At 38.0% G+C, this 13,419-nt stretch overlaps 1 protein-coding gene across 5 annotated transcripts in view; it reads left to right on the top strand.

Moving 5' to 3' along the window:
* The window catches only part of NLG-5 (neuroligin 5), a 317,239-nt gene that overhangs the window by 124,152 nt on the left and 179,668 nt on the right, over positions 1 to 13,419 (top strand). For 3 of the 5 annotated variants that reach the window (XM_076539447.1, XM_076539446.1, XM_076539448.1), the window contains one exon: positions 11,429 to 11,582. The exons of the other annotated variants lie outside the window; for them this stretch is intronic. The gene's annotated coding sequence lies outside the window, so the exon portion shown is untranslated. The remainder of the gene's footprint in view (positions 1 to 11,428; positions 11,583 to 13,419) is intronic. 5 annotated transcript variants of the gene reach the window in all.

The following is a 13,419-nucleotide window of genomic DNA, read 5'->3' as shown; positions in this document are numbered from 1 at the left end:
ACATGATCCTCTAAGAGCCCAGAGTTAGGTGTGAGACAATTGCTTAAGAAGGATAGCACCCTACAAGTAGAATTAATCAATGTTCTTGAAGATCTCGGCAGAGTCCACTTCACTCTCCTCGCCAAGGAAAAATTGCGAGCCACGCAATTTGTCTCCGACGTACCTAGCGTGCTTTTTAAATTGCATCGAGATATTTCTCGTCCAGAGTCAGCCGAACGAATTTGTTTCATACGGTCGACACACGATTTTGCAAGCCTCGACGGCCGACATTTTGCGAGCAGGAAATTATGGCGTGCGCTGATTATGACGATTAAAAATCGGTGACCGCGTGATTCCGACCGCGCAGGGCTTTAATTAAGTTTTAATGCGGCGAGCGTCCTGCTGTGCCGCGATTTGCAGGTCACAGCTGCGACGATGATTTCCCTGACGCTGTGACGCGTGTGTAAACAGTGCGCCCTCGATCGATGTAAATGAGGATAAATTTTCAAACCGTATGATTCGCATGAATTTGCATGGAAAAATGTTCAAACGGTGATAAAGCAAACATGCACAAAATTATATGGATATTTGGGTTGAGGGTAAACTTTATATGAATTTTATGAGAAGGAATATTATTCGTAATTTGAGAGCTTTGGAAAAAGGAAAAATTGTAAGAGCTGATGTGAAGAACATCATAGACATATGCTTGTGATCAGACAAGTAGAATGAGACGTACCGTGTAGTCAGACAAGTAGAACAAGACACATAGTGGGGCCAGACAAGTGGAACAAGGTACTCAGTATGATCAGACAAGTAGAATAAGACACATGACGTTGTCAGACAAGTAGAACAAGACACATAGTGGGGTCAGACAAGTAGAATAAGACACTCGGTATGGTCAGACAAGTAGAATAAGACACACCACGAAGTCAGACAAGAAGAACAGGACACATAGTGGGGCCAGACAAGTGGAACAAGGTATTCAGTATGATCAGACAAGTAGAATAAGACACGCAGCATAGTCAGACAAGTAGAATGAGACATGTAGTGTGGTCAGACAAGTAGAATGAGACATGCAGTATTGTCAGACAAGTAGAATGAGACATGTAGTGTGGTCAGACAAGTAGAATAAGACACGGAGTGTGGTCAGACAAGTAGAATGAGACATGTAGTGTGGCCAGACAAGTAGAACAAGACACAATGTGGTCAGACAAGTAGAATAAGATACACAATGTGGTCAGACAGGTAGAATAAGACACACAGTGTGGTCAAGCAAGTAGTATGAGTCATGTAACAAAATTATAACATTTGCACTGATACTTGAATTAATCAGACAAGTAGTATATGACATGTATGATGGTCAGGCAAATAGTAACAGCCTTATATGAGACAAGTACTACAAAGTCTTCTATTCTCCCCTAAACGTTTTCTCCCTAAATATCAAAATGAACACGCGACAAGTATTTTCCGCCAATAGCCTGTCGCAAAAATGTTTCCAATAACCGTGCATCCCGGCTTTCAGAGAGCTCCCTCGTTCACGACGTAAGTCGAAGACGAAACGACAGCCGCCTAATGGCAATAATCACCCTTCCGTCACGGAAGCTGCAGGGGGTTAAACAGCAACAGCCGAAGGGTTCGAATAAGCGAAAGAGTATTATCGGAAAAGAGGTGGCGTCGCTTTATTACTCGTTGTCGAGGGGCACGGTAAACGTTTATAGCGTGTGCTCAAATATTTTCCCAGGGAGCTGTTTCGTGCCACCCCCTCTCTGACCCCCGACCTCGACCCTCTCGGTGGCTGGTTACGGCGCATAATACAGCCACGTGTATTTTCATCCACCGCGAATGACCCGTGTCACCGTTGAGAAATTTGCATCGCGACACGCTCGGCTTTCGACATTCACCCAACGAATACAACGAATTGGGTCATTCCCGGTGACAATACGGATTTTCCGCGAGGCAAACGAGCGGGATACGTGTCGTTTAAAGCGGATGATTATTTTTCGGCTGATAAATACGTATTTGTATACACGCGTAATCTCTCAATTTCTGTTTCATACACTTTCTTCTACTTCGCCAGATGAATTGTTTCGATAATCCATTCTTCTCGACTATTTTTAGAACCCGTTTTAATGAAGCTCAGAGAGGATCAATAGGGACCATTAATACTCTGAAATGAATGGAAACTTCTATACCGGATGCTATTATCACTTGACGATCCGGGTTTAAATGATCTTGTAATTGGAAGCTGATCAGCTGTGAAATACTCAGACTGGATTCGCTACTGGGCGTTTCACAAACTGTCGATATTATCTTATTTATTTTAAATATTCCTCTGAGCTTCGTGAAACTAAATCCTGAGAAATTAAATTAGAAAATATATTGCAAATTAGTAGAATTTGAAGAAGACTATCGCTGCTTTCATCCAGTTATCAGTTTCAAAATACCTATTTGTACAAACTTACGTTCTTCGTATTTCTACAAAGTAAATATTTGTACGAGTTTATAAATTTTGCCGGTTCGATAAATGCGAATTAATCCATCGAAATATTTACACGAATCTCATGATGTACCCAATAAACGTTAAAAGTGTCATCTTGTTATTCAAAGCGAATATTTTTTGCAGCAGAACTGTTTGTTATAATGAAAATTAAAAGTCCACATCTGAAAAGCTGAAGAACAAACTACCCACTGAAATCTGTGAGGGTGCATGTACACAGGGCTATAAATAGAAGCGGAAATTACAGAAAATGTGTGTTCAACAAAACACACGTTGTTTCGAGTAAACTTGCTTGCCCCGAATATTTCATTTTTCGCGCACACCTTATTTTCACCGCATCACTAATTACAAAGTGTAATCAACGTTTGTCGAGTGGAAAGAACGGTTAAACAAAACCGAAGTGAAATTCGCGCATGAGAAGACCTTCGTCAGATTTTTACATTTCATTTTGCCCGTGTGCTCAAGCACCTAAGTACCATGAAACAAAAATCTTCCTCGATGATAGAAATTTCTCTCTGAGCTTGCCTCGCGCAAAATGGGAGGAAATGGTGTCGAGTGCGTCGGTTAAGGAAAAACAGTGCGACAATTAATTTCACGGCTCGATTACGCTTTTTTAATACTTCCTAGGTTTTGATGAGCTAAGGTTAAAGGAGAAAATCGTCTGCAAATTTCATTTATTATTTTTAAAGGATAGAGAGTTATGGTTATTTTGCAATTTTTCTGATGTTTTTGTGAGACAATTTGTTATTTCATAGGGGTGGAAACAGTTATATTTATTTTTTTAATATTTGGGTTTTGCATGATGAAGTTTATGTATATTATTTTGGGGGCTGATGTTGGAATAATTAGAGAGTTTTACAAATTTAGAGTTGTATTGTTGCAAAATTGCTATGCTCAAAAATTCATATACTCAAAAGTGTAATTATGCAACAATTCCAGCACTCAAAGCTTAAAATACTTCAAAATTTCAATCCTCAAACATTAAAATATCTCAAAATTTGAGCACTTAAAAATTAAATTGTTCCAAATTCCCAACACTCAAAAATTAAAATACTCTAGAGTTCCATCAATCAAAAATTAAAGCACCTCAAAATCCCATCACTCATAAATTGGAATACCTCAAGATTCCATCACTGAAAAATTAAATTGCCTCAAATTCCCATCACTCGAAAATTGAAACACCTCAAAATTCCATCACTCAAAAATTAAATTGCCTCGAATTCCCATCACTCAAAAATTGAAACACCTCAAAATTCCCTTACTCAAAAATTAAATTACCTCAAATTCTCATCACTCAAAAAGTAAATTGCCTCAAATTCCCATCACTCAAAAATTGAAACACATCAAGATTCTATCACTCAATAATTAAATTGCCTCAAATTCGCATCACTTAAAAATTGAAACACCTCAAAATTCCCTTACTCAAAAATTAAAATGCCTCAAATTCCCATCACTCAAAAATTAAATTGTCCCAAATTCCCATCACTCAAAAATTAAATTATCCCAAATTCCCATCACTCAAAAATTAAATTATCCCAAATTTCCATCACTCAAAAAGTGAAACACCTCAAAGTCCCATTACTCAAAAATTAAATTATCCCAAATTCCCATCACTCAAAAATTGAAACACCTTAAATTCCCATCACTCAAAAATTGAAACACCTCAAAATCCCGTCACTCAAAGATTAAATTGCCTCAAATTCTCATCACTCGAAAATTAAATTGCCTCGAATTCCCATCACTCAAAAATTGAAACACCTCAAAATCCCATCCCTCAAAAATTGTCACACCGCAAAATCCCACCCCTCAAAAATTGAACCACCTCAAAATCCCACCCCTCAGAAATTGAAACACCTCAAAATCCCACCCCTCAAAAATTAAAACACCTCAAAATTCCACCCCTAAAAAATTAAAACACCCCAAACTCCCAACTCTCAAAAATTAAAATTCCCCAAATTTCCACCCCTACTCCCAACCCTTCCAAAATAACTAAATCACTAAAAACACCAAATCCACCCCTTTTCTCTGCAAGTACTAACAAAAATTTAGTAACCACTTAGGTCAGCAGCAAATGTTTCCATAATCAGAATATATCTGTCGGGAAGCAGCTAAAAATATTTTGGTTATTTTGCTTTAAAAGGAGGCAACATGGCGCCGGTTACCGCGCATAATGCACACACACACACACACACACACACAAAACGGAACTGTAAACGAGTACTGCGACTCTTCTTGTAATCTCTAACGGGGGTGAAGAGGAGGGTCAGGGGGAAATTTGCATCAAAAGACAATAGGGATGCTAGAAGTTCCCGTGTACTTTCCGTTTGCGTACACGTAACCCGACTGAAAAGTAGGCCGGCCAGCAAAAATGAAAAGTCCCTTTGTCATTTAAATACGATCGTTTCCGGTTCCTTTTTTCGGACAACGGCTCGTTCCAAGGAAATCGCGCAGGATTTTTAACGTTCCAACACTACTTTTTTTTTCGCGTTTTACTTTCCAGCTTTTGTGACTTTTCTCATTTTTTGTTTACTGCACTGACGTTTTGAAAAATGTTCCCCTGCAAAATGTAGCGGTAATCGATTTTTGCTGAGGGAAAATGGTGGTACGGGTTTTATGCGATATTTTAATTTAATATTGTATTGAGTATGACGTGTTTCATAAGAGACAACGAAATAAAAGAGGGAATTGCTTTTTGCGAAATATGACAAAATTTCACAAAAGATTTTCGAGCCATTTTTTCATATCGAACTTAAAAATTTTTCAAACGATTATCAAAGTACTTTTGATGCTTCAATTGCCTTTTATTTTTATTTTTAGATTACAGCAGATTTTCAATTTTAAAGTAAATAATGTTTCGGTCAAATTATTTTACTGTCCCATAAAATATGTAATATAACAATGAAAACGATAATTCCTCTTCAAAATGGATTTTGAAGCAATAGAAAATAAAGGAAGATTAATCTCTGCTCATAAATATGCACCGAAAATTGAATTTTAATTTAATATACCAACTATTCGATACAATATTTCAGGGTAGGTATGCGGCACAATCAATAACTAGATTCAATAAAATCAATCGAAAACAAACGCGAAATTAAATTCTGTTTCGTATACACGATCACAGTTATTTAATCAAATTTACTATCACAAAATTTGTCCAGCTATAGTAATTGAATTACTATGTTTAATACTGTTCAGTTTCATATTTTGTGTAAAACTATGCAAAGAATTTTCAAATAACTATGGAAGCTCGATATTAATTCATCCCTTAAGGCAACATACACAAGCAAGCAAAAAACCTTCACATATTTATTGTAAATATTTTTTATTTATTAACAAAGCAATTCATCTTGAAATTTAGTTTAATTCAATTTTTAGAAATATTGTAATTTTTCAATTTAATTATGTATTCATAATTCATCCCTTAAGGCAACATATACAAGCAAGCAAAAAACTTCCTCATATTTGTTGTAAATATTTTTTATTTATTAACAAAGCAATTCATCTGGAATTAAATTAGTTTAATTCAATTTTTAGAATGATTGTAATTTTTCAATTTAATTGTACATTCACAATTCATCCCTTAAGGCACCATACATAAACAAGCAAAAAACCTTCACATATTTATTGTAAATATTTTTTATTTATTAACAAAGCAATACATCTTGAAATAAATTAGTTTAATTCAATTTTTAGAAAGATTGTAATTTTTCAATTTAATTATATATTCACAATTCATCCCTTAAGGTACCATACACAAACAAGCAAAAAACTTTCACATATTTATTGTAAATATTTTTTATTTATTAACAAAGCAATTCATCTTGAAATAAATTAGTTTAATTCAATTTTTAGAAATATTGTAATTTTTCAATTTAATTATACATTCACAATTCATCCCTTAAGGCACCATACACAAGCAAGCAAAAGACCTTCACATATTTATTAATTATTATAAATATTTTTTACTCGTTAAGAAAAATATATATTCATCTTGAAATTCAATTTTTAGAATCATTGTAATTTTTCAATTTAATTATATATTCATAATTCATCCCTTAAGGCACCATACACAAACAAGCAAAAGACCTTCACATATTTATTATTTATTATAAATATTTTTTACTCGTTAACAAAAATATATATTCATCTTGAAATTCAATTTTTAGAATCATTGTAATTTTTCAATTTAATTGTATATTCATAATTCATCCCTTAAGGCACCATATACAAACAAGCAAAAAACCTTCACATATTTATTAATTATTATAAACATTTTTTACTTGTTAACAAAAATATATATTCATCTTGAAATTCAATTTTTAGAAGTATTGTAATTTTTCAATTTAATTATATGTTTATATATGTTCATTAAACTGTTTCTTGTAAATTAAAGAACGTAAACTTGAGGAGATAAAATGTAAAATTTAATTACGACAGGATGAAATGTGAGGCACAATATTTTTTGTAGGGGTATAATTTTTTAGGGTAGATAATTCGTAACGATTCCGTGCATTAGATAAATATAATTATTCGTGCTCAGTGAACCATCTTGTTCAGAGGGTTAGCCAATTTATTCGAGCCAGTCTCTCATGAAATTTACGCATTCGCGTTTGCTCGAGCGTTAAAACCACCAAGCCCTGATTTATTCTCTTATTTTCTTGAAATTTTTCTCTTTATCCGCTGCTTGTTCCGCTTCGCGTTACCCGTAATCCTGCGCTTCCTTTCCCTCGAGAATAATTAAGTTTGTTCGTAAACAACAACCGCGTATACCGTAACACAAACAGACAGAAAAACGTCGATGATTCTACTCGCTCGGACGCAACATTTCTGCACTAATTTATTATACATTTCTGACATACCTTCTATCTGCACGTCCTTTAAATTTCCCTTTAAAATACAATTTACTTTAATTAAAACTATTTACATTCGGCTTAAAATGACAACATGCAGCTCTAATTTCAGGAAAATATTGTATTACATTCCGTGAACAATTGTAATATCGAAAATAGTGTAAAATTACCCGACCAAAATGTATAAACGTTACAAAATAAATTGGTTTCAGTAATAGAATAATTCTCAGATTTAAAATAATGATTTATGTTACGTGATAAATTGAAAACTGTATGCAAATAGACAAAAAATATTAATACAAATTGAAGCGAAATATAATACGATAAATCGATTAAATGAATCAGAATAAACAGAAACAGGTATGAAAATGGATATCTTTGGAATAGCCATCGCGGGCGATAAACCGCATATTTACGATCACTCTTCATCATTTTTAACGACAATATTAAATAAATATCGAAACGTTTTACGAGCAGGTGCTTGACGATACATCACGATGATCTTACGTGTCAGATGGTTCGAGGTACACGTTTCCAGGGTATCCTGCGGCTGAATTTACGTCCTCTCTAGCCAGAAGGGAAATTAAATGTCGATGGGAATGCCGATTTAGTTGAAGGAACGTTTCCATGGTCGCGTATATTGGCTCGAAGAAGATAACTAAAATTCTACGTTTACTTGGACGCCGTCGTTCGATTCGAAAAGTTTCGACATGCTCTTCCGATCGCTCATCTCGAAAGTGTTCCCCAACGATCGTTAGAAACCGCCTTCAGAGATATACATCACCTATCCAATAAATACCACAATTCCCTGTTGGAAAATAAAAGTCACATATAATTCCGACACGAAGAGCATGTGTTGAAAACACTCGCAGTTGAACTTCTTCGTTTGATACTTCGATTTTGGGCTTTAAATTTTCGTTGTAATTGTTCAAGTGTTGAAACTTGTGACCTAGTTTGTGATAGTACTTTATTGATCACCCAGAGCCTGCATACTACTTGTCTGACTGTCAGAAATACTCATACTACTTGTCTGACTGTCAGAAATACTCATACTACTTGTCTGACCAACAGCAGTAGTCATACTACTTGTCTGACTCACAGTAGTTCTCATACTACTTGTCTGACCATTAACAGTCTTCATACTACTTGTCTGACTATTAACAGTCTTCATACTACTTGTCTGACCAGCAGCAGTAATCATACCACTTGTCTGACTGGCAGCAGTTCTCATACTACTTGTCTGACCTGTCAGATGTAATAGACTACTTATCTGATCAGTGAAACATTCCATACTACTTGTCTGACCAGTTAGACGTCCTATATTACTTGTCTGACCAGTCAGACGTCCAACACTACTTGTCTGATCAGTCAGACGTCACATACTACTTGACTGATCAGCCATACGTCTAATACTACTTGTCTGACTAGTTAGACGTCCTATACTACTTGACTGACCAATCAGACGTCCTATACTACTTGTCTGACCAGTCAGACGTCCTATACTACTTGTCTGATCAGTCAGACGTCCCATACTACGTGACTGATCAGCCATACGTGTAATACTACTTGTCTGACAAGCCATACGTCTAATACTACTTGTCTGACCAGTCAGACGTCCTATACTACTTGTCTGATCAGTCAGACGTCCCATACTACGTGACTGACCAGCCATACGTCTAATACTACTTGTCTGACCAGCCATACGTCTAATACTACTTGTCTGACCAGTCAGACGTCCTATACTACTTGTCTGATCAGTCAGACGTCCCATACTACGTGACTGATCAGCCATACGTGTAATACTACTTGTCTGACCAGCCATACGTCTAATACTACTTGTCTGACCAGTCAGACGTCCTATACTACTTGTCTGATCATTCAGACGTCCCATACTACTTGGCTGACCAATAAAACGTCCGATTCTACTTGTCTGGTCAGTCAAGCGTCCTATACTACTTATCGAACCAGTCAGACGTCCTAGACTACTTGTCTGACTAGTCAGACGTCCTACACCACTAGTCTGACCAGCCATACGTCTAATACTACTTGTCTGACCAGTCAGACGTGCTATACTACTTGACTGACCAGCCATACGTCTAATGCTACTTATCTGACCACTTACGTGCTCCACATACCACTTCCTCGAATCCATCAATTTTCTCCAGAAAATTTCCCTTCCGAACGAATAATCTTAACATAAAAATGTTAAATTAATTAAGAGGTAGAATTCTAATCAGATTATCACGATTATCGGATAATTAGCAAAAGTGGAAACAAAGGTCGTTTCTACGGACGAGATCCGTTTGCCCGTTGACCGGATATCGGCTAGGCAAGCAGCAATCCCGTTTGCAAAGCGATTCGTTATCATGCGATTAACGCGAGCACACGAGCTTAATTTCAGCTAAGCTCGAAGAAGAGTTCGTCCAGTTAATGAAGACCGATTGCAAACCGACCCACCCGCCCACCACCCGTTCGGATAGCAAGTAGGGCGTGAGCTTTTATCGTTCCTCTAATTGGATTAGAGAAAATAATTCCGGCTTCCGTACCATTGCTCGTGATAACGAGTCTCACGGAAGCGTATGCTAATTTTTGCTAATGGACTGGTGGCCGGACGGTCGCTAAATCAGCATTTCTTTTGATTCACTTTCTGTTGCCTTTGTGGCCGATAGGATGCACCATTTGCTGACCATTTGCTTCACTCTCGTTTTTTCTTTCTGGTTCTTTATCGAAGTGCTCGTTGGACGTCTCTAATATTCGCTGGTACGACGATTAATTAGAGAACGATAAATATAGTCACACAAATGTAGTCGTTCAAGTTGTAGAAAATTCCGATGTGGTCAGACAAGTAGTATGAGACTCTTGTATGGTCAGACAATTGTGTTTTATCCAGGAATGATTTTTTGAACTATACATAACTTGATGATGGTCAGACAAGTAGTATGATGTACGTAGATGGTCAGACAAGATGTATGAGGTGGTAAGACCAGTAGAGTGAGACACCTGGCTGGTCAGACAAGTAGAGTAAGGTACTTGAGTGGTCAGACAAGTAGAGCGACACACCTGGCTGGTCAGACAAGTAGAGAAGGACACCTGGCTGGTCAAACAAGTAGAGAAGGACACCTGGCTGGTCAGACAAGTAGAGAAGGACACCTGGCTGGTCAGATAAGTAGAGTGAAGTACCTGGTTGGTCAGACAAGTAGAGTGAGGTACGTGAATGGTCAGACAAGTAGAGTGACACACCTGGCTGGTCAGACAAGTAGAGTGAAGTACCTAGCTGTTAAGACAAGTAGAGTAAGACACCTGGCTAGTCAGACAAGTAGAGTAAGACACCTGGCTGGTCAGACAAGAAGAGTGAGGTGCCTGCATGGTCAGACAAGTAGAATGAGACACCTGGATGGTCAGACAAGTAGAATAAGACATCAAAATGGTCAGACAAAGTGCAAGTCGATAATCAGACGAGTAATGTAAAACACCTGCGTGGTCAGACAAGTAGTATGATACCCTTTCGTTGTAAGACAAGTTAATAAATGTCCATGAAAGATTTCTCTAGTTACATACTTCATCTAGATGGCATTTTTTAGTTCTAATAATTCATAGCGAAGAAAAGTATTCCCAGTAACTAGCAAACGAAATGTATGTCACCAATAAAAATGGTAACAGAAATTTTTCGAGCAAACCTAAAGTACGGTCGCTGCAGTAAGGGTCTGGAACAGCCGCAGTTTGTCCAGCGTGGATATAAACGAAGGAAGAAATTCCAAGCACGAGCAGCGTCGTCCCACGAAAACCTTGGGCCTGCAACGACTCGTAATTTCATAAAGTAGTTAGCCTCGACGGCTGCCACGACTGAATATTTTCTTCGAGAAGGGGGTCGAATGGGGTCGGTCGGGTGTGCAGCCGTTCAACGAAGCCCGGTTTTTTTCCGGCAACCGATAAAACAAGACGAGGAGAGAACTCGTAAGTAAGTCGTGGAGCTGGCTCGAAAATGCAAATGCAATTAAGTCGCGACAACCCCTTACCACCCCTCTTTCTCAGCCCCTCAGCGTTTACAACAGCTTCCTCGACATTTTTACCGATTCTTTTGCCTTCGCTCCCCTTGCAGGTAGTCTATCTAGTGGATCTAGCCGGTGGATTGTGGACTTGTTGAATTGAATCGAGGAAACGAAGCGGCAATCAAACGAAAGGGGTGAATTGGATGCTGGAATCCCTTGGGGTGATTTGTTTCGCGATTTCGACTACGATCGTGAATTGCATGGGTAAGCTCAACTTACTTCCACTATATTTGTTTTACATGTTCTCTTTTTGGTTGAAAAAGATACTGCGTTGTTCTGGGTGTAGGGAGAACGGGAGAGGTTCTCACCCCTGTAAATTACTTCTAGGTCAGATAAAACCTCTGCACAATTTTACATTTAATGCAGATTTTTTCATTGATTTATATACACGTTATAATTGTGGAGAGCAACTTTTACAAAAATAATTTTGCAATGTACCGTTAGATTTCTTTAAACTTATTCAGTGGTCGAATATTTTGAATTAAATTACTGTGCGGTGATTGGGCTTATATTATTTAATAGAAACTTTGTCATTATTTTACATTATGCTCCGCGTTACTCTATTCATGCCATAAAATCGATTAAACATTATGGAGAGTACTATCAGCGAAAGCCATGGTCATTAAGTTGTTGACGTGAAGTCGCGAACAGTAAGCCGTCAACCAAAGCACTTTTCTGCGGGAAATTAGCTGTAAAATCCAGCACAGTGCAAACAGTGTTAACGATCGTTCTGATAGTTTCCTCGGGCAAATTTATTCCAAAGACATCGAGAAATCGAGCGTTGAACAATGGAGACTTAATTAAGTCGCGACACTTCTCGCGTTGTTTACTGCATGGTTAACGGCTCGCTAAATGTCCGCTTGTTTTTAACGCTCCCAATAAAAACTTACACCGTCTAGCGTTTCATTTATACTGACGTCATGAATTTTTACAACTCACGCGATTATGTCGTGAAATTTTTAGAGGGTGCGAAAAAATAGCGACATTAAAATAGCTGTTATTTTGTCACTATTACTTTTGATGCACTTTTAATTGCATAATCTTTGGGGTCTAATTTACCCCTGGTTACTCTGGGTTGGCAACGCTATCCAGTGGACTTCGAGTCCAAATACCTTGCAAAATAAATTTAGACACAAAGGAAGTGTTTCTTGCCACAAAAGATTGATCTTCAGCATCCATCAATCTTCCGCCAAACAGACAAGCCAGCAAATCAAGACACAAACCCTGTTGTTCAAATTCAGTTCGAACAACATCTGCCAATATTGCCAGGGAGCATTCGTACCAACGTCGTACATGGAATTTCACGACGACAAGCCTGATGTCGTTCGACGAGCAATTTTTCATCGTCACGCATCTTTCGTTGTCCCCGTCAGACGCACAGGTGGCTGCGCCTGCATTCCGAGCATGGATTTCAATTACAACGCCTGCCTCGTGACATAATCTTCGGGAGTCGGAGAAAAAAGAAAAGCCAAGCGGAAGCCATCGCTTACTGTCGGCTAGCCACGACGATTTCACATCCTGAATACTTAAGAGCAGCCGCGAACCCTCTTTGAATTGTAAAGCGATACCGCTTTTCCTCGTCTCCCTGTGGACTTCCCTCCTCGCCGGGGCAAAATCTTGGCTTGGATTTTAATGGGACTGCGGGATGATACGGCACCGAGTGCGACTTCGGTGATTCTGGGTCAAGGAACATATTGCTGGATCAAGTGGAGGATCAAGGACGTTGTGTAGGGTTGGCAAATGATCGAACAAGGGAGATAACACTTGTCGATACTCAGACACGTAGATAATAGTCAGACAAGTAGTATAAGACGTGTATCTTAGTCAGGCACACTTTTATAGATCAGGTTTGGTCAGACAAGTAGTATGGGATAGTTACTGTGGTCAGACAAGTAGTATGAGACAGGTGTGGCTGTCAGACAAGTAGTATAAGACAGGCACTTTGGTCAGACAAGTAGAATGAGGCAGATACTGTGGCCAGACATGTAGTATGAGACAAGTGTCATGATCAGACAAGTAGTATTAGACAGGTGCTTTGGTC

Source organism: Megachile rotundata, chromosome 14, assembly GCF_050947335.1.
Source record: "Megachile rotundata isolate GNS110a chromosome 14, iyMegRotu1, whole genome shotgun sequence".
Classification (NCBI taxonomy): domain Eukaryota; kingdom Metazoa; phylum Arthropoda; class Insecta; order Hymenoptera; family Megachilidae; genus Megachile; species Megachile rotundata.
The sequence above is the reverse complement of the archived record's forward strand: the minus strand, read 5'-3'. Positions and strand labels throughout refer to the sequence as shown.